Source organism: Choloepus didactylus, chromosome 9, assembly GCF_015220235.1.
Source record: "Choloepus didactylus isolate mChoDid1 chromosome 9, mChoDid1.pri, whole genome shotgun sequence".
Taxonomy (NCBI): domain Eukaryota; kingdom Metazoa; phylum Chordata; class Mammalia; order Pilosa; family Megalonychidae; genus Choloepus; species Choloepus didactylus.
The window spans coordinates 100030568-100040556 of NC_051315.1; the positions used below are offsets into that span (position 1 = coordinate 100030568).

The window sequence follows — 9989 nt, forward strand, 5'->3', positions numbered from 1 at the left end:
TTGATCTACCCCAAATGCCCTTACATTCTCATTGATTCTCAAATCCTACCTCCCCACCAAGTAATCCCTGCCATTGGCAACATTAAATCTTGGAATATTGCCTTTAGTGTTCATAATGTTGGTGTAAAAGTATATTAAAATAGGATGCATGGGACTTCTGGTGAATTCTCTCCTCAGCAAAACAATTAAACTGATGAAAATCAGTTTTTAAAAAGTGATTGAAAGTCTCTGGAAATTGTCTTCTGACCTAGAGCAAATGAAAAAATAGTCATTCAAGAAAATCTATGAAACCTTGTTAAGAACAGCAAAAGTCTATGGCATTTCAGCCCTGACCTGCTCCCTTAACCCCAACCCCCAACTCCATGTTATGAAAGTTCTACCCCAGGTATGTGCAGCAAGAATATAGGGGCTCCTTCTCCCCTCCACTCCCCACCTCCAGCTCCCAGTCTGAGGCTGTGGCTTCATCCCAAGAGGGGCAGGCTGCCAATAGGAATTCTCATCATTCCCACCCCAACCCCATGTTGCAGAAGCTCTGTTCCAGACAGCCATGGCCGAGAGGACCAGGGCTCACTTCCCACCCCCACCCCCCAGCCAGCCCCCATTCTAGGGCAGAAACTCTACTCCAGGTGCAACAGGCCAAGAACACTGAGGCCCTGATGGCCCCAGCCCCAGCTGGATCACAGTGGGAGGTTCCCTGTTGGAAGAGGCAAGCTGATAAGACCAGTGGCAGGCACACCCCCCGGTGCCCACAATAGAGGGTGGTAGTGACCCCCAGAAGAGCATTCAGTCCAGCTCTGATGTGGGGACACCCCGGTTCAGCCCATGGGAAAAGCAGGCCTTGCGGAGGAAGACCTCTACAGCTCTGCTGATGGGCTGACTTTATTCGGACCCAAGAAGGGAGAACCCCAATGTTGTTGAAAACATTGGGGATCTTGGTGGAGAGCAATTAAGATGAGGCTGGAGGCTCCAAAATACAAGCAAAACAGCACAGCAGGTGGAAGTTTAACAGAGAGAACCAGGGAAAGAGACATACAGGGGAAGACTTGAGAGATCACGGTCAATGCAGGGTGGTAGCCTCACTGGCACAAGGGGCTTAAACAACCTCTGACAAGTGACTGAACAATGAGCCTACTCTGACCCCAAAGCAACTCCTAGGAAGCCAGACTTAAAAATAAAATCACACTCATCCCTGGCACACTGGAATATTGTGTGAATGCCCAAGGCTGAACCTCTTAGTAGGATCAGAGAAAGAACCTCTAAGCTATAAGTCCCTGGCTGAAGGTGGAGCAAAAACATAAACTCCCTGAGCTGTGATAGCAGGCTCCAAGCCACACACACACACACACACACACACACACACACACACACCCCCAGTGGTAAAGGGGAAAAAATCTAACTGGCTAAGGGGGCTTAAGCATAACCTTTGCCCAGTAAGTGGCGGATGCTGAACCAGGGGCAACCTGTAAGTAGTCAGGCTAAAAGATTAAAAAAAGAAAAAAATGAAAATCTAAGCAAGTACTTCTGAGGCTGCACCTAGTGGGATCAATATACTTCACAAAATTAGTTCACCTAAGTCATAAACAAATAAACAAATGACAAAGCTAATAACAACAACCCGCCTCCCCTGGGAGGCGGGTTGTTGGAGTGGTCAGTATCCAGTGTCGCTACAAAATATTATCTAAAATGCCTGGTTTTCAACAAAAAAATTAAGAGATGGGCAAAGAGACCAGGCACACCTAGTACCCAATCTCGAATCAAAGAATCCAGAGCTCTTTGGAGAAATGACTGATCCTAGGACTGGGGCAGGAAATATACAAGATGATCCTGGAGCATGCTGTAGTGCCAAATAATAAGGAATTTCTAAAAATACATTTTTAAATTAAAAAAATAAAACCTACATTGATGGGGGTATGTCAAAGGGACCCAGGACCTCCAAAGCTGGAAAAATTTGAGCCACAAAATGAAGTAGTATTGGATTATAATCCAAAAATAAATATATAAGTTAAAATAAATATCTGTGAGTACACTGCTACAAAAAAAGTGATAGAATAAGTAAATAAATGGGAGAGACAAATCTCACTGCAGAAGAATTACAAATAATTTATGTAGATACCATGACCTTAAGGAAAGGGTTCACTAAATCCCCACTCCTTAAGTGTAAGCTGTGCATAGTGACTTCTTTCCAAAGAATACAGTAGAGAAAGGGAGGAGGGTGGAAGTGCAACTTTATAGTGGAGAATCTGACATATACTGCCTCAACCAGGTGATCAAGGTCAATATCGACAGTGATAAATGCTGTTGATACTATGTATCCTTGATATGCTGTAATGAAAATGAGACTTTACCTCTGTGGTTTTCCTCCTAAAGACCCACAACAACAGTCTAATCATGAGAAAAACAGCAGACACATCCCATTAGAGAGGTAACCTACAAAACACTTGACCAGTACTCAAAACTGTCAAGTTCATAAAAAATAAGGAAAGTCTGAGAAATTGTTACAGCTGAACCTAAGGAGACATGAAAACTAAATATAATATGGTACTGTAGACAGTTAGCAAGAAAAAGAAATAAAAGGAATCCAGATTCAAAGGAAAGAAATAAAACTATCTTCATTCACATATGACCTGATCTTGTTGCTTTACTTCATTATTAGGTGGGAAGTATGGTAAGGCCAGACACTGATCAAGAGAGAGATTGGAAGGATTTTAGAGATTTATTATACTCACAGTTCCTTGGGCAGAGCACAACACAGCTACACAGAGCCACGTGAAGTAGCATCAGGAACAGCCACAAGGCAGAGAGATAGCAAGTGGGAGTGTGTATGTGCTTTATATTATGTTCTTGTGGGGAAGCATGCAGGGGTGGGACAAATGTACTGTGCCAGTTTGGATGTATTATGTCCCCCAAAATGCCATTATCTTTGATGCAATTTTGTGGCGTCAGACGTATTGGTGTTGATTAGGTTGGAACCTATTGATTGATTGTTTCCATGGAGATGTGACTAGATCAGCTGTGGGCAGGACCTTCGATTGGATAGTTTCCATGGAGGTGTTACCCAACCAATTCAGGGTGGGTCTTAATTAAATCACTGGAGCCATATAACAGAGCAGCTGTGAGTGACATTTTAGAGCTGCAGCTGAAGGACACATTTTGAAGATGGCCATTGGAAGCTGACACTGACATTTTGGAGAATGCCATTTTGTAATGCAATCTGGGAGCAAGCAGACGCCAGCCTCGTGCCTTCCCAGCTAACAAAGGTTTTCAGACGCCATTGTCCATCCTTCAGTGAAGGTACCCTGTTGTTGACGCCTTACCTTGGACACTTTATGGCCTTAAGACTGTAACTTTGTAACCAAATAAACCCCCTTTATAAAAACCAATCCATTTCTGGTATTTTTGCATAACGGCAGCATTAGCAAACCAGAATGGATTCTTAGAGTGGGATTAGTTGGCTATATTTGAAAATGGCACCCTCATCAGTTGGAGGTTACCTACTGTAAGTAGGCAGGGTTAGAATTATCTGGGGGTAGCAGATGTATAGGTGGGATAGTCAATTATGGGTGCCTATAGATGTTAAAGCACCAATTTCCAGAAGCTAAAAAATGGGTTAACACACTTGTATATAGAAAATCATAAGAAATCCACAAAAACATTAGAACTAATAAACATATTCACCAAGATAGCAAGATACAGGATCAGTGAACAATAGTCATTGCATTTCTATACATGTGCAATAAACAACCCAAAAATAGAATTAAGAAAGCAGTTTCATGTAAAATAGCATCAAAAAGAATAAAATACCCAGGGAAAAATCTTTTGAAATAAGTGCAAAATGTGTACACTGAAAACTACAAAACATCATTTAAAGAAACTGAAGATCTATATAAACGGAACAGTATCCCATGTTCATGGACTTAAGATAACATTGTTGAAATGTCAGTATTCCTCAACTTGAGCTACAGATTCAACGAAATTCCTTCCAAAATTCTAGCTGGCCATTTTGGAGAAATTAACAAGTTGCTCCTAAAAGTCATGTGGAAGTGCAAGGGACCCAAAATAGCCAAAACAATCTTGAAAAAGAGCAAAGTTGGAGGACTCACTTCCTGATTTCAAAACTTACTATAAAACAACAATAATCAAGACAGTTTGGTGCTGGCATAAGGATCGACTTATAGATCAGTGGATGAGAAATTGAAGAGAATTGAAATAAACCCACATATCTATGATCAATTGATATTTTACAAGTGTGACAAGACCATTCAATGGGGAAAGAACAGTCTTTTCAACAAATGAGGCTGGGTAGCCACACACAAAAGAATGAAATCTGATCCCTACTTTACACCATATACAAAAACCAACTCAAAAGGCTCATAGACCTAAATGTAAAAATTAAACTATAAAATTCTTAGAAGAATACAAAGGAGCAAATCTTTATGACCTTGGGTTAGGCAATGATTTATTAGATACAACATCAAAGCTCAAGTGACAAGAGAAAAAAACAAATAGATTGGACTACATTAAAATAAAAACTTTTGTGCTGCAAAGAACGTCATTTAGAAAATGGAAGTACATCACACAGAATTCAAGAAAATATTTGCAAATCATATTCTGGTAAGAGACTTGCATTCAGAATATATAAATAATTCTTACAACTCAATGATAAAAAGCCAAATAACCCAGAATTGAGTTGTTGCTCTAGTCTGACATATGGCCACTGTTATCATGCTTGACTTACCCTCCCTCATGCCTACTAGCAGGACAGCCAATAAGCAGATCTACTACTTGGACAAATAGTTTAATGAGCATTACGAGTACTGGCATGTCGTGTTACCCAGAGAACTTTCCAAACAAGTACCAAATATGATCTAATGTCTGAAGAAGTGTAGGAAGAGACTTGGTGTCCAGCAGAGCCATGAGCCCAAACCACATATTCTCCTCCTTAGATGACCCTTCCAAAAGATCAACAAAAATGAAGTATATCTGGGACTCGTCAATTAAATCTTTTTCAAATTTAACATATGTGTGCATATATGGTGTATTTGGTGAATACTTTATAAACTTACAAGTCATTCATCCATACCTATACATGAGCTGTATTCTTCCCAGCAAGAAAGCTAGGTTAAATGCAACTGCAAGATTATTATAAGGTGTTATGATACAATTTCTTCCAGTCAGGTTTTCTCTTAATATAAAAAGTGCCTGTTCAACTTTACCTGTTACTTTTGTTTAATAAACTTTGTATATTGCATTTATAAGAAAAAGGCAAATAACTCAATTTTTAAATTGGGCAAAGGTTTTGAATAGGCATTTATTTAAAGAAGATATACAAACGGCCAATCGGTACATGAAAAGACATTCAACATTACTAGCCATCAGGAGTTGCAAAGCGAAACCACATGTGATACTACTCACACCCATTAGGAGGCTATAATTAAAAAATAAGACAAAACAGAAAATAGCCAGTGTTGGTGAGAATTTGAAGAAACTGAGACCCTCATAGAAACCTGGTGGGAATTTTAAAGGGTGCAGTCAATTTGGAAAACAGTTTGGCAGTTCCTCAAAACGTTAAAAGTTACCATATGGACCAACAATTCTACTCCTAGCAATATACCCAAGATGGATGAAACAAATGTCCACATAAAACTTGCACACAAATGTTCATAGCAGCGTTTTTCATAATAGCCAAAAGGTGGGAACAAGCCAAATGTCCATCACTTGATGAATGCATAAATAAAATGTGGCATGTCCCTATAATGGAATATTATTTGGCCATAAAAACAAATGAAGTACTGATTCATGCTATGACATGGATGAACCTTGAAAATATTTTGCTAAGCAGAAAAAGCCAGTCACTAGAGTTCACTTATTGCATGATTTCACTTATATGATATGTCCAGAATAAGTAAATGTACAGAGATAGAAGGTAGATTAGTGGTTGCCTGAAGTGGCTTGGGGAGGGGTTGGCAGAGAATGCGGAGTGACTGCTAATGGATAAAGGGTTCTAAAACTGTATTGTGATGATGGTTGCACAACCCAGCAAATACACTAAAACCCATGGAACTGTACACTTTGAATGTGTGAAAGTATGGTATGTGAATTATATCTCAATAAAGCTGTTTTTTTAAAAAGAATATTAAAATAGAAACTTCAGCTTATACCAGGAGACAAGAGATACCACATTCCAAAGTGTAGCATGAGACATGAGGAAGACTCTCAAAGGAATAAGAGTAACAAGTTACATAACTCTCAAATCCCTCTCCCATATGGATGGTCTAAACGAGTCAGGGGACAAAGTTTAGAAGAGGCTTTTCGAGGAGCACTGTCAGTATGCCATGAATCGCGTCCCTCCCTCTCAAGCCTAGGGGAATGGGTTTCAACAAGAACACTTGAGGAGTTTAAAGTGTGCTGCAGTTTGGAGGATATAGATCACTGTGGCTAAATCATATCTGAAAACTCAAAATTTAGTGATGGGTTCACCAGCTGCTCTGACAGTGTGAGGAAAAGGAGACTGGCCAGAATACGAGTATGTGACAGGGCAAAGACTGGCTTTCTCAGATCCAGCTCTGGACCTCCTGAGACAGTGAGCCAGCATACCGCTGCCTTCCTCCTGTCAAGAGAGCTGCCTGGCGAGGTGAAGGCCCTTCAGCAGAAAGGAGATGGTGTGTACATCTAGAAGCCTATGGCCTGCAGAAGGAGTCATGAGCTACCAGCCATAAGAGAGATTCATTCACTTACTTTAAGGGAACCCCAGGTAAGAGTACCAGCCACATCTCCAAAGAAGCCATGAAAGTGCCCCAAAGACACATAAAAAGCATTAAACACTAAATCTTGTCTGGAAATTCGACACTTGGGCAGTAAGAACCAAATTAGTAATACAGGGGAGAAAGAGTAGAAAGGAAAAAGAAAGCTGATCGCATCCCCTTCTCCAGCTGCTGGCTGCCCATCTGCAGCAGGTCTGAACTTCCACCCACAACTTCAGGGAAGACTCCCAGGCCCTCAAGAAAACAGATGCCAATGTGATTATATTCCTGCTCTCCCAGTAGAGACAGTGGATGGGTGATGATGGAGGTGCGCAGAAGGCACTAAGGTAGCATCTGGGAACTGACGTTTGCACCAAATCTTGAAGGGCACATCACCTTCCAGGTGGAAGGAAGAACATGTGCAAAGGCAAAGTACCTGAGAAAGCACGGCAGGTTCAGGATATTACAAGAAGTTTCATATGCATCCTGCACTCTTGCCTAACAGAAAAATGTTGAGAAGTACAATGTAGGCAACTATCAAATTATTCAGGGACTGGTAAGCAATGCTTTTAATTATTTGTAAGGAAAGAGAGAGCCATGGAAGGATTTCAAGTAGCGTAGGGAAATGCGGTTTGCATTTTGAAAAGTTTCCTTTGGAAGTGGTATAAATGACAGGGAGCGGGGCAGGGCTGGGGGCAGAATGGAACTAGGGAGGTCAGTTAGGAGATTACGGCAGTAGTCCAGGCCAGGGGGAACAGGGGCAGGGGCGATGGTAGTAGATTGAGGAAGGGGATGGTTTTACAGGGAAGTGACATGTGCGGAGAAAGGTGGAGAGGGGAGCTATGGTGACCTGGCGCTTCTGAATTGGGTGACTACATAGATGGTGACACCATTAACTAAAGCATTGCTTGAAGAGGGGAATTCCTATCTGGAGTGAAAGATGATGAATTCGACTTGGGACTTGCTGAGTTTGAAGAGTCTGCTGTAGCTGAGTCAAGATGTCAAGCATCATGTTGGAAACTTCGGAATGGGATCAGCAGAGAGATTTGGCCTGCAGGTGTCTGGATATATTGATTTGGGTATCATGAGCACAAGAAGGGAAGTTGAAGTCACAGGCATTAATGATCCCTGTGAGATTCCTGCATTTAGGATGAACTTCTCAAACTCTTAGCATACACAGATAACTTAAGACTTATCCAACATACATGCAGACAACCAATTTAGGCTCAAAAAAATTCATCACAAAGTCTTAAATATGAAAATTAAACATACTATCTTAAATGAATAATAATAATAATGGTTTCACATCAGCAAGACGGGTGATATTGTTTGCAATTCTTCAAAAGGACACCTTTAGCTAATTGTGCATGTCACAGAGGGGTATATGGGAATGCTGCACTCTCTGTGTGATTTTTCTATAAACCTTCAACTACTCTGACAAAAAATAAATTAATTAAAAAATGTATCTTTAGTTTAGGTCTAGTTTCACGTGTTATTCTTTAGTTCCATTCAGTAAGAAAATCCTAACTCATAATTATAAATTTTGGGGAATAGTGTTAGATGTTTGATACTTCTGCCAGAGAGTTCTGGGAGTCAGAACAATTGTGGGCTCAAAGGTTTTGGAGATCTTCTTGCTGACACATATCATCAGTGTTCCATCAGATGCTAATTGGCAAGCACTTCACCCTAAAAAGTAAAGTTTCATGTTTCAACGAAGGAGCTAATGACAAATGGATTTTCAATCCTCTTTTTGGTTGCATTTACCTCTTGAAAATATTTGTTATTGTTCTCGTACTACTTTGGATGTGGTTTTGAAATATGTGCAATGATATATCATTATTTTTCAAGCAAGGAAAAAAAATCAACTGGCGGGAAAGAGTCAGAATCTCAATAATTAAATTGGTCGCACCAGAGATTAGTCACCTTAATAATATCTGACATCTTATCCTTGGCATTAAAAATTATGTAGGGTTTTTTTGGCCCTAATACAATAGGTTCAACCTATTCAAAATACTGAATATATATCACTGGGATATACCACTTGGATAAGTTACTTAAAATCATAGAGATGGGCTTACTGGAATTATTAACATCATGAAAAAATGTGGGGATTTTTTGGTACAATTTTAGGAAGAAATTTCGCAGTGTCTCGTAAAGTTGAAGTTACACATCCTTCAACAAGGCTATTCACCTCAGTGCTTTTCTAAGAAAAAAAATTAAACAGCCTAAATGTTCACCAACAAAAGAATGGATGAATAAACTGTAATATGTTTTAAAGAAACGAACTAAGCCTAATGTATCAACATGGATAAATCCCAAAAACATAATGTTGAAGGGAATAGTTGCAGAATTATATTAGAGTATGATTCCATTTATGTTATGTTTAAAAACATGCTAATAACTTGTATATTATCTATCAGTTATACAGGCAGTAATATTATTAAGACAGTCTTAGTAATAATAAATGCCAAAAGAGTTTAGTGATTTCTATTTTAGTCAGGATAGAAAAGGCTATGCTATGGTAACAAGCGAGTCCCCAGATCTCAGTGGTTATAAAGAAAAGCCCTATTTTTTGTGCCTGTAAAGTCCTCCTATATCTTAATGCTTGGAACCCATGTCCTCCAAGATACACTGCAGCCAGGGAAGGGGGAGGGTCCTCACTTTTGTTCAGATGCCTCAATCCAGAAGTGATTTCCACTCACAGTGCATTGTCCAGAACTTCACATGGCCCAGTGAATTAATGGATAATTTAACAAGCTCTGACTCTCTGCCACAGTGGAAATTTTTGAAAAAGGATGGAAACAAATGGGATCTCTGGGGGGTTTTGTTGGGGACTTGGATTCTGAAATATTTTAACAATTTTTAAAAATCTTAAGCTATGCTGGCATAGTAAATAGTTTCGATAAAGCTGAATTGTGGATCCATGGGTGTTCATTGCATTGTTCTCTATGTGTGCTTGTTTACTTCATTTCATTAATTAAAAAAAAAAATCACGGTTCCAGTTCATCCCTCATTTCAACACTGGTAGGAGTATCTTCCCTTTGATACCCAGTGGATCTTCGTAGGAAAACTAATCTTTATCTTTTTTCCACAGGATTCGGGCCATGGTTTTATCATAGTCACACATTTTTACTATTTCCGTCAACATGCATTCAAGTTGAGAGAACATATTTTTGATCACCAGCTATTCTCTGGGAATAGAATTATGTGTGGTTTGGCATTCAGATACAACTCCCTTATTCAGCAAAT

General features: G+C 39.7%; 1 pseudogene; it reads left to right on the forward strand.

The window, feature by feature from the left end:
• The first annotated feature begins 4707 nt into the window (after nt 1-4707).
• LOC119543814 lies at nt 4708-4973 on the forward strand (annotated as a pseudogene).
• Nucleotides 4974-9989: the final 5016 nt, after the last annotated feature.